Here is a 17,264-nt window from a genome sequence, read left to right on the forward strand (position 1 = left end):
ACTCTTAGTTGCACTATCCTTATTCACCTTGAGTCAATTACTAAGTAAACCTTGTCATATTAAGTCCATAAATAAAACCACCATATCCTCCCTAATTTGAATATTGAAAAATATTCAACACCAAAAAATCATAAACGTATTGCTCATATGTTTCTTAGATTAATTATGGAATCATAGGCACTAACTCCTCAATATGAAAAATAGGAGAAGGAAACACAATTAAATCATAAAATTTAGTATGATTTCTCATCCTTCAAATCATCTAGATAACTATAATAATGATAGTGATTTTAATCACTTTCAGCAAATGACAACAATAGAAACTTCATAGACAACTAAATTCAAAGAAAAAAAATTAAATTCTGAAAAAAAATCTCTTCAATCATTTCCATAACCGTATAGTAGCACACGTAAAAAAAATAATAAGAAAAAGATTTAACATTATTTATACACGAAGATATATCCATCCTATCACTATTGCATTATAAAAATCTAAAATACATTATTAAAGTTAAGTTGTTCATGTTTCTTTATAAAAGTTAATGGGTGGGTTACCACCTTTTTTTTTCTTTTTTTTTACGTGACCTCTCTTTTGGTCTCCCTTTCTCCAACTTCTTTCTTAATTTTTGTCTTCATTCACAATATTTGTTTTACGAATAGATTTACAAACTAAGATGAATGATTAGAGAACTTTTAATTTTTCTCTATGCTTTTTCTTCTTTTAATTTTTTACTCTAAATCCTAGACCTATATCTTAAACATATAAATTTCATTGTTATCCCGGTCAATGAAAACATGTTATCCTTTTAAATCGTTCATCCGTTAATTTGTATTAACAGTGATACTTTGTGATATGAAATAATTAAAAACGAATATTATGGAGAATAATATCAATAAAAATTTGTTTTTTAACCCACCATGATAAATGACACCACGTGATCCAAGCCTCGCCTAGTGAAAAACCAAGGTGAGATAAAGTAATTGATATAGTATAATATTAACAATAAAGAAAAGAAATAATTTTTAAAAGCTTAATTTGATATTTTGTAAAGTACTTAATAAATTTTTGTAGTTATCAAGTAATTAAAGTTATATATTTTTTAATTGAATTTTTATGATTATTTAAATTTTGATGTGATTATTACATTATCTTATAATCATCTGTTTACTTGTTTTTAATATATAAAAGATTAATTTTGAAAAGGTTAAATATGTTTTTAGTCCGTGTATTAACATGCAAAATTAGAATTTGTCCATTTTTTAAAGTTCATATAAAATATGTTCTTATACTTTAACAATGCATGAAATTTGTCCTCCAAAACATAGTGTAAATATCTTATACTTTAATTAACATGAATCTAAAGATCGTGTAAATAAAAAGACAAAATGAACAAATAATATAGTCATTTAAATTCAGGTTAAGTATGTTTAAATTTAAATTATTATAAAATTAAATTAATTCAAGTTAAATTAAATTTAAAATAATAAATAGTTCAAACAATTATTTATATTTTTAATTTCTATGTTTACATCCGAAATTAGAATTTGACGCTTTTTCTTAAAATTCATATAAAATTTGTTTTTATATTTTAATAATGTATATATCTTTTATAGTGAAAAGCACAATTTTTTTGTTGAAATTATATGTATCAGTCACGTGACAGACTTGTGGTAGCCACATTATTTAACATCTCAGTTCAGTCAACATGTCTAGTAATCACATTAGTTAAAAGTTATGTGAACGAATTTTTTATAAACTTTGAAAGAGAAATAAGTTTCAATTTCACGTATAAGTATAATGAGTAAAAATATACTTAACCCAATTTTAAAATATTATAATTTTAAATTATTATAATTAATGTAAATAATAAATAATTTCTATTAATTTGATTGAAAAAGTATAGATAATAAGTACAATACATGATAAGAATGAAAGATGCTCTGAAATGCAAATTGGACTCGACTGACATCAACTTAAAAGTTCCTAACAATTTTAGAGAGCCATCAGTCGTGTAACACGAGATAGCACACAATAACAGAAAAACAAGAATTTGAAAAAAAAATCAATAATAAACTAAAAAATTAAAGGAATTATTGATAAAAACTAAATTTTATTAGTTAACAATACAATATTTAAAAGAATTAAGTTATATTAACCACTTAATTAATAATGTAAATATAAATTAACTATAATTCATGAAATTCTTTGAGATCTTACTATTACCTGCTTAAAAAAAATTGTTTATTTAAAATGTAAGATACTTTTGCTACGGTAGAATAAAATTAAGCTTAAGTTTTAATAAGTTTCTATAAATTCAGATGAAGTTTTATTAAGATACTTTTGATCTAGCTACTTCAATATTCACAAAATATTTGAGATTTCCAAGTTGTTTCATCTCAAATTCAGATGCAAGGTATTGTTGTAAACTAGAAATCTCATCTTGGTCATTTCCTGTAACAATCATGTCATCTACGTATATAATCAAAGTTGTAATTCTTCCCTTTCCTCTATTCAAAAATAAGGTGTGATCAGAGTTACTAGCTCTATAGCCAAAAGCCTTCATAGACTTGGTAAACCTTCCAAACCATGCTCTTGGGGATTGTTTTAATCCATATAGAACCTTCTTTAATTTGCAAACCTTCATTCCAATTGAATCTGTCATGCCTGATGGAGAATCCACATAAATTTCTTCTAAAATTTTTCCATGTAGAAAAGCATTTTTCACATCAAATTATAAAAGAGGCCAATCTTGATTTTCTGCTAGTGACAGAAGTATTCTCACAGTATTGAGCTTGGCTATCGGTGCGAACGTCTCTTGGTAATCTACACTATAAGACTGAGTGTAACCTTTAGCCACAAGTTCTGCTTTATACCTCTCAATAGTTCCATCAGCTCTATGCTTAATTGTATATACCCATTTGCAGCTCACAATTTTCTTCCCTCTTGGTAAAGACACAAGATCCCAAGTGTTATTTTTTTTTCTAAAGTTGTCGTTTCATCAACCATTGCTTTGGTCCATCTAGAATCTGCCAAAGCTTCCTATATATTACTAGGAATAAAAATTGAAGATAATTAAGATACAAATGATGCAAATGACTGGGATAAATTGTGAGATGACACATATTTACTAATGGGATATTTAACTTTGGCTTGGAGATCTGGTTCATATTTAGCTGGAGGTTGACCATGATTAGAACGGGGTGGAAGATTATATTAGACAATAGTAGACTCAATGTTTGGTGTGTTAGTGGTCTCATGCAAACAAGGATCAATTTCATGATGTTAGTGGTCTAAATTAGTATTATCAAGGGTAGGATCAAGAGAAAAAATTTCATGATTAGTTTCAACTACATTAGTATTATCAAAGATAGGATCAGAAGGTACCTCTAAAGACTCAAGTCGAACCTGTGGAGAAGATTGAACCAATTGGTTAGGATCAGAAGACATTGTATTATCCAAAGGAAAAGTTTCCATATTTAGGATTGGCTCACTTCCTACAAAATGATCCTCACACGATAATTTATCTTTACAGCATAATTTTATATTTGGGATATCAAACATACTAACATCATGATTATGCACTTCACTTTCATTGCCGCTTTGAAGCGTATAATCAAAATAAATAAAAAACAATGCTCATTAAATGTCACATCTATATAGATATAAAATTTCTTTGATGGTGGATGGTAAGCACGATAACCTTTTTGAGTTGATCCATACCCAACAGAAACACATTTTAAAGCTCATTCTTCAGGTTGATGTGGGTGTAAGTGAACATATATAACGCATCCAAAAATATGATGTGGTAAATAAACCATGGAAGGAAGGATACAATGATCAGACAATACATCTAAAGGCCAGATTTTGTCGTTTAAATAATGATGGACAATTTTGTCGTTTAAATAAAATAAAATTGCATTAATAATTATTAGACCTGATTTCATTTAATATCACAATTAATTATAAATTTTCATAAAATTCAGTGCATATTAATTATCCTTAACCAGCAATATCCTTATTTTTGTTGTGTTCCATTTTCGATTTGATTTTTTAGTTGTTTATTTTTTAACATATAAAACCTTTAATTGTTTCTTCTAATTCTGCATTTCAATTTCCTATTACTGCATTTTAATTTCGGTTTACATCTCTTTCTTGTCATTTTCATTTCAGTCTTTACATTTTAATTTCACCAACTCTTAATCTATTAAGAAAGAAATCATCTAATGGACTTAACATTTTTGTATTTCTTGAAATGATTTGGGTAAACCTCCCTTTATCCTTATATTATCTGAGGATTTTTCTTTATTTTCATAAAATTTACATATAATAATATGAGATTTTACTTTAGTAACTTATGTTTATCCTCAACTCAATTTTTAATATGTTAATTTTAAATAAACCCACATGTTATTTATGATAAAAAAACTAAAAATGTAGATAGATAACAAAATGCTATCTTTTGATGTTTATTTAATAGATTAATCATTAATAATCAAATATCCGAAAGGAAAAAAATCTGATTAAGTGTTTATGTAAAACATGTTTTAATTATGTTTTACATGTTTTGTAGACTATTTTTCAAATAAGATTATATTAGATATTACTGACATCTCTGTTGATACTTTGAAGTTGATCAAACATGCGGAAACCACACCAAATTAATGAAAAAAATATAAATAAATACAGAGTTAAAATACTAACTACTTATATTGTTTTCTATGAATTAAAGTTAACTATTGGTGCCATTCTCTCCAAGACTCCAAGAGACCACTCTTTGATCTAAAAAAACCATGACAACCTAAAGATCATCTCCCTCTAGGATTCCAAAGAACAACTCATTTATCCAAAAAAATCATGTCAGACTAAAGAAGAATCACTCTCTCTAACCAAAGTTCATGAAAGCCCTCTCTCAAAGTATGCTCCAAAGCATAAATGACTCCTATAAATTCAGTATAAATAGAAGTTTACATCCCTAAAAAAGCTTAAAACTACCCACATATGCACCATGACTTCCTTTAAAAATAAAACACATGAAACCAAGGTCACTCCTAGTTGCACCATCAATATTCACCTCGAGCCCATGACTGAGTAAACCTTGTCATATTACATCCATAAATAAAACCACCCTATCCTTCCTAATTTGAATATTAAAAAAATTCAACAACAGAAAATCATAGATAATATTGCTCATATGCTTCTTAGATAAATTATGAGCCATAAGCATTAACTTCTCAATTTGAATAATAGGAGAAGGAAACATAATTGGAACATAAATCTAGTATGATTTTTCATCCTCCAAATCATCTAGATAACTACAATAATGATAACGACTTTAATCACTTTAGGTAAATGACTACAATGAGACTTCATAGACCGAACAATTAAATCTAAAGAAAAAAAAACCGTAAATCCTAACAAAATTTCCTTCAAACTTTGAGAAAGAGACAAATCTCAATTTCACATGTAAGATAGTAAAAACATACTTAACCCAATTTTAAAATATTATAATTAATATAAAATAATAAATAATTTCTATTAACTATAATTCATGAAATTCTATTAGATCTTACTATTACCTACTTACAAAAATTGTTTGTTTAAAATGTAAGATACTTTTGCTTCAGTAAAACAAAATTAAGCTTTAGTTTAAAGTATGTATTTAATAAATTTTATGGTATATCGAGTATTCAATATATTTTTTAATTATTTCTTCCTATTTTATTCTTTTATAGATTGGATTGACATTATTATTTTATTCTATCACTTCTGGTGAATTGTCGCTATATATTATTATAAAATTTTACAATTTTAAAATTCTATAATTATAAAATTATAAGATGATATAAAATAATAATATTTTAAAATTATAAGATAGTAAAATCAACTTGTAACAAAAATAATACATACATTTAAAATACAAACATATATGTGCAAATATATGTAAAGCTAATTAAGTATGTAAGAAAAATATAATATTTGAAAAATATATTTTTTTAGTATTGCTTAAGTTATTTTTCAACCATATTGTTCACTCTACCCAACTTTAGGGTCAACTTTAATCAGCATTACAAAGAAAATATGATTCATCTGCAGTATTACAAAACGTTTGAAATTATAAAACATAGTTTTAAAATATATAAATATATAAGTATATTTTAATGATATAAAAATATATATTTTTTAAATGTAAGACCCTAAAAAATGACGTTTTTAAAGTAATAATGGTTTAAACATAATGAGACTCGATTATTTTAATATTAAAAGATTTTAATATAAATAAGATTGTTATAAATGAGTTTCATTATTTAAAAACACACAATCTCTCTAGAAATCACTTTTTTAGAATTCTCTGACTTCTCTCTAGGAGTTATGTCTCTCTGGTCGTCTGAATGGAGAAACGAGATCGTAGGATTAATCCTCTCGGCGAACTCTTCAAGTTGGACCGATAAATTTCTTTGTTCGTATAAGTTGAGTTTCTGCCCTCTTTTTGGTCTATTTCTAATTTCTATTGCATGTGAGTCATCTTCCACTTGCATGTGTCCTTTTAATCATCTATATAAGTCTCTATTGACCAGTGATCATATCCTGTGGAGTTAGTGATGTTTGACGTTTTTAGAGATCTTTAAGCTGGATAACAAGAGAAACTAACTTTAAGTTTGTGTTGAACTGAGTAATCTCTAATTTGTGAAATTCTCCTTAGATTTTTGGTGTTCTAAATTGATGTGATTTTTCATTGACTGTTTTTGTGTTTAAATTGAGTGTGATTCTTGATTTCTATGTTGTTGCTTGAATTAGTAGTAATTGGAAATTTTAGGATCTGAGTCATCTGATATAACCCATAAAGGTTTACCTATTCTTTGTACATAAATCTTTGTGATAGTTTCACGCATTTTCAGTAGCTCTTTCGCTTCTAGGACAAATTCTCTCGTTTGTCCCTCATTAAAAGAACTAGCAAGTTGGTGGATCATTACCCGTTATATCACTTAAGTAGTATTTGCTTTATCTTGATAAATCCTTTTAGAATTCAACCTCAACTATGCTTAACTCACTTTGATGTTTTGGTTTTTATGCTAAGAGCCACTAAAAAATTGAGCAAATCATCTTGAAGTTTTTTATGAGCACATTCGCAATGCTCCATCATAAGTAACAATCTAAATTTGGTTCGATTTTTAAAAATACTAATGCAATTTGATCTTCTCGTTAAATTTTTTTAACAGATCAATGATTTTTCATTCATTGGAATTGAAGTTGTTAATAAGGATGATTTTGTTATGAATTAATGATTGTCCATTGATTTGATACATTTACTCATATGATTGATACTCATATGATTCATTACTCTTTATGTAAATATTTGTATTAACTAAGTTGATTTGTTTCCTTTATGGATTTTACATGTTGTATATATAAGTAGGACTCTTCCTATCAATAATAATACACAGATGAGTTGCTCCCTATTATTTTATTCTCTATTCTCTATTGTTTCTTCTCTTCTCTATTATCTATTATTCTCCCTATTATTCGCTTTATTTCATAACACATTATCAGCACAATGCTCCAAGCAACTGTTGAGGACTGTGAGGACTAGTGAAAGTTTTTTCTCTCTAATGATATGCTTTACGTGTCTCAATCTAGGCTTTTCCTAATCCTTTCTCTATTTACAATTTTACCTTATATTCTTCTTCTTGTGATAATAATTCTTTGACTTTATCAATTCTCATCTCCGTCTTATTATTTTTACTTATTATGACGATGATTTTTTTTTTTGTGATTATTACTAATTTTAAACAGGTCAAATCTTACAAATTTTGAATTTGTCATCTTGATATTACAAGAAAGAATTCCTTATATTTAATTTTAAATGTTGAAATACATTTAGATGCAATGGATCTTGGGATACCATTAAAGAAAGATATAAAGCATCTAAGCAACTAATTTGCTCATGCAAAAAAAATATTGTGAAAAGAGATTTCACAAATATTATGAATTTATTTTATGCCTATGTATGATTGGACAAAGCAATAAAGCTTTTGATGAAAAATCATGAGATTCGCCTAATCTGCCCCATTCCCAGAAGTGAATGCAACAATAAATATTATGAATTTATAATTTATTTCATGTCTTTGTATGGCTGAACAAAGCAATGAGCTTTCAATAGAAAATCATGAAACCTGTCCAATTGGTTCTGCTCCATTCCCAGAAGTGAATACAACAACATCTGATTTATATTTTCATGATCGTGATATTATCACTATGGACATGGTTATAAAAGAAATTTTAAAGACACATTTTGTCACCAGAAGTGGCACAATAATGTGAAAAAAGGGAAAAGAAAAATGTGAAAATATTGACAAATAAGATAAAAAAAAATATATTATTATTACGATGGTAAAGGTCATTTGAGTTGTACTTTCGTACACTAAAGCATCTTACAAATAATGAGAAGAACATAGAACCACACCTTACTTATGAAGATGGTGATTCTGATTATGGCCATATGGATGCTACCCATCTTGATATTATTATTTTCTTTGCTAAACCAAATGGAAGCTTTGACCACCTCATTGGTTATGAGAGTGTTAAAAAAACCTCATATTGATATTTACGTTTATATGAAGAACAAATGTTGGCACTAGTACTAATGATGAGGATGTGTGTCCTATTGATAGTGCAACAACTTATACAATTCTCAAGAGTAATAAATTTTTCTCTTGTTTGATAATGTGAGATATCAATGTTAGTATTATTTATAGTACTACCAATATATTTGAAGGCTCTGGAAGAAGTATTATATTTCTACCAAGAAATTGAATAGAAACTTATTAAGTTTTAATGATATTTGTCTAAATGGATATCATATTGAGACAAACAATTAAAAAGATATGAAATATCTTTATATCTCTACGATTTAGTTGAAAAAATGTGTTTTGGAGAAATTATCTATGTTCTCTTATAATTTGTACTACACATATATTAGTACAATTAAAATGTATGTCGTAGTAAACTAGAAGTTTACGAATCAAAACAAATTCTTTTTCTTTTGTATGATCAGTTGAGTCATCCTAGATCTATTGTGATGTGAAACAAAAAAAGAAGGTTGAAAAAACTCATGTGGACACCCACTTAAGAGTCAAGAAGCTTCTTTAGACCAATGAGTTCTCTCGTACTATACGTTCATAGAAGTTGATAATAAGACCATCACCAGAAAAATTAGAAATGAGTTAATCTCATTTTCAGAACGAATTAAGGGTGATATTTGTGGTCCAATACATGTTCATACTCAAAATAGACTTGTAGAATCATTACTAGAACGTCTAAAATTGGTTGCAAGACCATTACTTATGAGAGCTAATCTTCTAATGGCTATTTGGAAATATGCAATTTTGCATGTTGCATTATTGATTCGCATCAAGCCAATAAGTTATCATAAATACTCTATTATACAACTGGTTTTTGGTCAGTGACCTAATATTCTCATGTAAGAATTTTTAAGTGTGGTGTATATGTTTCAATTTCCCCACCAAAAAGGACTATGATGGGTCCTTAGAGATGATTGAGAATATATGTTGGGTATGATCCTCCCTTAATAATAAAATATCTTGAATTACCAACAAACGACTTATTTACAATTTGACTTTTCGACTGTCACTTTGATGAATAAGTTTTTCCAACATTAGGGGGAGAAAGAAAACAATTGGAAAAGAATATTGGTTGGAATGAATTATCATTATCTTATTTTGATCCTCGTACAAAAGAATGTGAACTAGAAGTTTAAAGGATAATTCATTTACAAAATTAGTCTATCAATTACCAAATATTCTTATTGATAGAAAGGATAATCAAATCATATATACCAACTGCTAATGTTCCGAGTATATTTGATATTATTTCATAACATGCCTGAATCATGGTAGGCTTGTTAGTTCCAAACACACGCTTGAAGCGTGGTAGGCCTATTAGTTCCAAAGATAAAAACTCTTGAATGAGAAAGGGAGCTAAAATGTAAGATGACCTACTCGAAAAGGTGAAAATCTCAAAAGATTCATTTGACATAATTAATGATTTGGTTCTAGAAGAACCACAGGTAGCTGAAATTGTTCAAAATGATGAGATCTCAATAAATTATGTCATGAATCATATAATGCGAAACCAAAATAAAGTTAACATTGACGAAACTTTTACTTATAATATAGCGATGAATTTTATGAATGACAATGAAGATCAATAAGCAATGATCATTGAAGATTGTCAGCAAAGAAAAGATTGGCCAAAATGAAATTATGTAAAGAAACATAATTATATTTGTTTGCTAAACAAAAGGTTTTTGGACGTATAGTTCGCACACCTGAAGTTGTGAAACCCATTGGGTACATATGAATTTTTGTGCAAAATCAAATTAAGAATGATGAAATTGTTAAATACAAAGCACAATTGGTTGCTCAAGGTTGTACAAAACCTTGTATTGATTTGTGAAAAAACATATTCACTAGTATTAGATGCAACAACATTGCAATATTTGATTAGCCTAGTTGCACAACAAGGTTTGCATTTACATCTAATGGATGATGTTACAACCTATTCGTACGATTATTTTGAGAATCATATTTATATGAAAATCCTTGAAGGATTTTATTTGCCCAAACAAGACAAATTCTAAAGAGGGTTATTCAATAAAATTGATCGTTCAAAGAAATAATTTTAGATGAAGGATCTTTGAAGGGCAAAAGTCTTCTTTAAAATTAGAAATTGAGTATTTAAATAAAGGTTTTTTTTATACATTAAGAGCCTTATATATTTAAGGTGTGTAAAATGTTCTAAATGGACAAGTCACGTTCATTATGCACTCTAATAGTTGTGAGGTCGTTAGATGTTGATAAATGTTCTTCTTAGACCTCAAGAAATTATGAAGATCTTATTGGTCCAGAAGTACCATATCTTAGTGTTATAAGAACACTGATGTATCTTGCTAATTATACTTGACGTGATATTGCATTTGTTGTAAATTTGTTAAGCAAGATATAGTTCTTCACCTACAAGAAGACAATGGATTAGAGTAAAATATATACTCTCTTACCTTAAGGGTACTACAAATATGGAATTATTTTATTCAAATGATTCAAAATTGGATCTAATGGATTATGCAGATGCATGTTCTTTATTATATTCTCTCAATGTCACAATGATTGATCACAAACAAGATACTTATTCACATGTGATAGCACAATGATTTTATGACAATATGTGAAAGAGAGCATAAAAGCAACATCATCAAAATCATGCATAATTTTTAGCATTAGATGAGAAGAATGAAATCAACAACCAGTGCATTGTTCAACTGAAAGGATGATGTAAAGATCCAAAATATTCATTCATGCGAAAATCAAGTAGATTTGTTTATAAAGTCTTTGCCAAGAAGAACTTTTGAGCAAATGATTCACAAGTTCGGACTTCGTCACCTTAACTATGTAAGTTTACATGAGGGGAAGAAATATAATATGTGATGAACAATATTGTATTAAAGAATACAGAATGTTGTACTCTTTTTCCTTCTCTAGGTTTTTTATCTCAAAGGATTTTTCTTAGTAAGGTTTTAACGAGACACATTCCACATTCTTTTATCAATGGACACTTGAGGGGAAGTGTTATGAATTAATGATTATCCATTGATTTGATACATTTACTCATATGATTCATTACTCTTTTTGTAAATATTTGTATTAATTAAGTTTATTTGTTTCCTTACTGCATTACATGTTGTATCTATAAGTAGAACTCTTCCTATCAACAATAATACATAGATGAGTTGCTCCCTATTATCTCATTCTTTATTCTCTATTGTTTATTCTCTGCTCTATTATATATTATTCTTTCTTTTATTCGCTTTATTTCATAACAGATTTGTTTTATAGGTGTAATTAACATAATCCTAATTTTGATGAAAAGATTTTGATCCGTTCCGATAAATTTAACAAAAAATGATAAATTGAGAAAAAAAAATTAAAAGACCAACTTGATTTTTTTTTAAGAATTTCAAATATATATATATATATATATATATATATATATATATAATTTAAACAAATTTAAAAATTAGTTGGGGGCATGGCCCTCAGTGCCCATAAAATAATTCGCCATTGGTTATTACTTGGAAATCACTGTGTTAGATCAATGATCTAAGTAATATGAAGCGTTTTAAGGATGCGATGAATCAGTGCATCTGAGCTTAACAATAAAAATTATATGATCAAACATACAAACATCACCTTTTCCTAAATTGTGCTCACTTGCACTTGCACCAGTGCTTCAAACACAAACATTTTAATCGCAACACTTACACTAGTGTTCACAATTTATATTGGATTCTTTCTATCATTTCTATAAAATATTATATAATGACATGATACCTTAAATAAGTGATAGAAGACAAATAAACAAATTTTGTAAATATTGCATGAAATTGTACATCTTGTTAAATACATATACTCATTTTGTATTGTATCTCCCAGTGATATCCCTCCATATGAACCCTAACAAAAAACTACATGAAACTACATCACAAGATTCATGAAACGAGATAATGAAATAGAATATATCAAACGCTATGCAATAATCGACCAACCATTATTAGAAAATATTAGAGTATATGCAAGACACCAGCCCTTCCAAATAACTTCATCCAAAAATACTATAAAAATATTTTTACATTATTTTAACTTAAAATATATTATAAAAATCTTTTAATGATGTCAAATTCGGTAAATATTCGTATATGTTGAACTCCTGCAAAACTTATATATGTTCTTATGCGGTAAGAAAAATTATTTAACTCTTTTCTTGGTTTTTATTAAGTCTAAAAACTTTGCTACAATTTTTTTTTTTCGTTTTTTTTTCTGTCGAATTGTGGAAGATGTCATGATGTCACGTGGAAGAAAAATACAGCTTTTTTTCTTCTTTTAATATTATATGCAAAAGGAAAATTATCTGTTATTGAGTGGTTCTCGAATTCCTGGGGCAAACAGTCTGCAATCAACAAAGTTGACTTGGAAACACTGTTTAGGCTTCCCTTCTCAACTCTGCCGTTTGCATTTTCAGACAATTATGGCCGAATCATTTCTCTTCAGCATCGCAGAGTCACTCTTAGCAAAGCTTGCTTCTCGTGCTTTTGAAGAAGCTTCTCGAGTGGTCGGTTTATACGACGATCTTCAAGATCTTACAAACACTCTCTCTTTAGTTAAGGCTGTGCTGTTAGATGCTCAGCAAAAGCAGGAACACAACCATGAGCTCCGCCAATGGCTCACTCAACTCAAAACTGTCTTCTCCGATGCCGAAGATCTTTTGGATGAATTTGAGTGTCAAACACTGCGAAAGACAGTGGTGAAAGCTCATGGCAGTACCAAAGACAAGGTAAGTCACTTCTTCTCAACTTCTAATCCACTTGTTTTTCGTTACAAAATGGCTCAACAAATTAAAGATATCAGCATCAGACTAGACAAGGTTGCAAATAATAGGAATAAGTTTACGCTTCAAAGAATTGATGTTGACACACGTGTTGTTCATCGGAGAGATATGACACACTCCCGTGTTAGTGATTCTGATGTGATAGGAAGGAAAGACGATAAAGAAAAGGTCATAAAGCTTTTGATGCAGCAGAATCCTAATGATGATGATACAAGTCTCTCTGTTATCCCCATTGTGGGGATTGGAGGCTTAGGAAAGACTACGCTTGCGAAGTTTGTGTTCAATGACAGCAGGATTCAGGAGTGCTTTCCGTTAAAGATGTGGGTGTGTGTTTCTGATGACTTTGACATTAAACAACTGATCATCAAAATCATTTATTCTGTCAAAGATTCAATATCTGATGATGCTCCTTCTCACCAACCGAATTGGAACATGTTGGATCTGGAACAACTGCAAAATGAACTCAAAAACAAACTTTCCGGTCAAAAGTTCTTACTAGTATTGGACGATGTATGGAACGAAGACCGTGTTAAATGGGTTGAATTGCGGGATTTAATCCAAGTAAGTGCAGCAGGAAGTAAAATTCTTGTGACTACACGAAGTAATTCAATTGCTTCCATGATGGGCACAATTCCCCCTCATATTTTAGGAGGTCTTTCGGAAGGGGATTCATTGTCTCTGTTAGTCAAATGGGCATTTAAAGAAGGTGAAGAGGAAAAACATCCTCACTTAGTTGATATCATTGGGAGAGAAATCGTGAGAAAATGTGGAGGGGTTCCTTTGGCAGTGAGAACATTAGGGAGTTTACTATTCTCAAAATGTGAAGCCAGTGAATGGGAATACGTGAGAGACAATGAAATTTGGAATTTGCCTCAGAAAAAGGATGACATTTTACCTGCCCTTAAATTGAGTTATGATCTCATGCCGTCCTATTTGAGGCAATGTTTTGCATTGTTTTCCCTTTACCCAAAGGATTATCAATTCGTTAGTAATTCAATAACTTCGCTTTGGGGGGCACTTGGACTCATTGCACTACCAAAAACGAACAGAACACATGAAGAAGTGGCCAATCAATATTTGTATGAACTTCTGTCAAGATCCTTTCTTCAAGATTTTGATAACTTTGGCACTATGTACGGTTTCAGAATACATGATTTGGTGCATGATCTTGCCCTATTTGTTGCTAAAGATGAGTGTCTACATATGAATTCCAATGTTCAAATTATTCCTGATAATGTTCGGCATCTGTCTTTTGCCGAAAGTAGTTTGTTTAGCAATTTAGTCCCACAAAAATCAGCAGCTGTGAGAACGGTACTGTTTCCAAATGGTGTAGCAGCTGCCAACTGTGAAGCTATACTAAAGACGTGTCTGGAGAAGTTCAAACGCTTGCGAGTTTTGGATGTGGTGCAACATTTAAGACTTTGCCTCGTAACATTGCCAAGTTGAGACATTTGAGATATCTGGACATTAGCGACAATCCCAACATTAAGAGACTCCCCGATTCTATTTGCAAGCTCCAAAGTTTGCAAGCGTTGATGCTTGACGGATGCATGGAGCTGGAAGCATTGCCCAAAGGATTAAGAAAACTGATCAGTCTCCGGAAATTTTCGATTGGCACAAAGCAAACTGTTTTCCCTGTGAATGAGATCGCCGAATTAAGGTCGCTTGAAATCTTAGGTGTTGTATCATGCCATAATGTGGAGTCCATCTTTGGAGGGGTGAAATTCCCTACTCTTAAGACTTTGTTGGTTTCAAACTGTCAGAGTCTGAAGTCTTTGCGGTTGGATGATCAAAATTTTCCTGAATTAGAAACGTTGCTGGTTGGCAACTGCAACAATTTGGACTTGGAACTGTGGAATGGTCACAATGAAGAAGAAAGCTCCAAACTGAAGCTAAAATTGGTTGCCTTTAATGGTTTATCACAGCTGGTGACCTTGCCTAGATGGCTTCAGGAAGCTGCCAACTCTTTACAGAGCTTGCTTGTTTTAAATTGTCGCAATATCGAAACACTTCCAGACTGGCTGTCAACTCTGACTAATCTTAAAACACTTACTATAAGAAATTGTTCAAAGTTGGTATCTCTACCGGATAATATACATCACCTCTCTGCACTTGAAAATTTAAGGATCAAAGGTTGTGCTGACTTATGTGAAAAATATGAGCCCTATATTGGAGAGTTTTGGCCCAAAATATCACACATCAAAAACATATCAATGGACCAGAAGCCTAACAAGAATTAGATGAATAACAAGACCCAGTTTGAAGCCCCTTATTTTCTTTGTTTATTATTTTGTTGAAGTGTTTTCCATAATTGGGGCTCTGTAATGCATCTCAATTTAGAAGACCTCCATGATTTCACAAGTGCTGCGTTTTTTATTTTTTATCCTTTTGTCTTGTCAATCAATAATATTGTTATGCAACTTCAGTATTTCATTTATATTTGCAAAAATAATAAAATATTTCAGTATGCTTAAACCATTTAGATACATTTATGGTGAAATTTCTTTCAGCTTGTGAAAAAAAAAAATATGAAGATAAATAAAATAGTTTGGACATGCTTTTATACCTTTTCGCTCTTCGCGATTGAGTTCTTCTTGTTTCAATTTTGATAAAAGTTCTCTTATCTTCATATTTTATCTTCAAAAAATAATTTTTTTGACAACTTTCTCTTACAACTTTAGGTGGTATCTTCAAAATGGTTTTCTATTTTTTTTTATTTTCTCATTTTCAATATTCCAAAACTACTTAAAAAATGACACATTATATTGTTGTAAGAGAAAGTTATGAAGATTTCGTAATCAAAATATCATTGTCATTTATCTTCTGCATTTTATTTTCATTGTTTAATGTAATTTCAAATACGAATGGCATATTGAACTTTTTAAGAATTTCAAATCAATTTTAATTTCATATTCAAACATTCTCAAGTGTTTATTGCATATTTTCATTCTCTAATGAGGTAGCATATCAAATCATCATGTAGGAAAAATAAAATAACAAGCCATTGGAAAAGTTCTAAATATTAACAATATTAATTATTATAACAGTTGAATAATATCATTTTACAAAAAAGATATTAATGGAGTTTGAATGCTTAATACAAATAATATTTTAAATTATTCAATGGTATATGTAATTATATTTACTCTTTTATAAAATTTATGAAAGTTATTTTTATTCTTGAAAATGTCATTTATATTTGTGCAATGCACCGTTTTATTTTATAGTGGAATTTAATATTTAATAATAAAAATAAATTTTATAATATATTAAAATTTGATTAAATTTATATATTATATTTGAATTAAAACAATTATAATAATAAAAAATAAAATATTATCAAATTTACATATTAATTTAAATTATTATTAATTTTTTTGAAAATGAATTGAATAAATAGATGATTTATATAAAAAGACATTATATATTAATTATAATAAATAATTCAATATCTTCTTATAATAGATAATTAAACTTTTTAAATAAATTCAATAATTACTAATAACATACAAAATCACGTATAAATATTATTGTAATAACTAATAATGTTTAAATATGCATGACTGAGTAATTATATATAGATAGTAAAAGATTTAGGAAGTTCACCTATATTTTATTTAATAAATAATTTCAAATTTAGGGTTGAGAAAGATATAATAAAGAAATATATTCTAAAAGTTTAATTACTCGTTTAATCTTATTTTGGTTTGGAAAATTTTAAGTTAGTTTCCACTTAACTTTGTATTTCAATTATGTTCTAAAATTCATTAAAACACTTCAATTAAGCCATATCTATTTGACAAAT

At 28.8% G+C, this 17,264-nt stretch overlaps 1 pseudogene; it reads left to right on the top strand.

Moving 5' to 3' along the window:
* Nucleotides 1–12,999: 12,999 nt before the first annotated feature.
* On the top strand, nucleotides 13,000–15,934 carry LOC114173961 (annotated as a pseudogene).
* The last annotated feature ends 1,330 nt before the right edge of the window (nucleotides 15,935–17,264 follow it).

Source organism: Vigna unguiculata, chromosome 1 (assembly GCF_004118075.2).
Source record: "Vigna unguiculata cultivar IT97K-499-35 chromosome 1, ASM411807v1, whole genome shotgun sequence".
Lineage (NCBI taxonomy): Eukaryota > Viridiplantae > Streptophyta > Magnoliopsida > Fabales > Fabaceae > Vigna > Vigna unguiculata.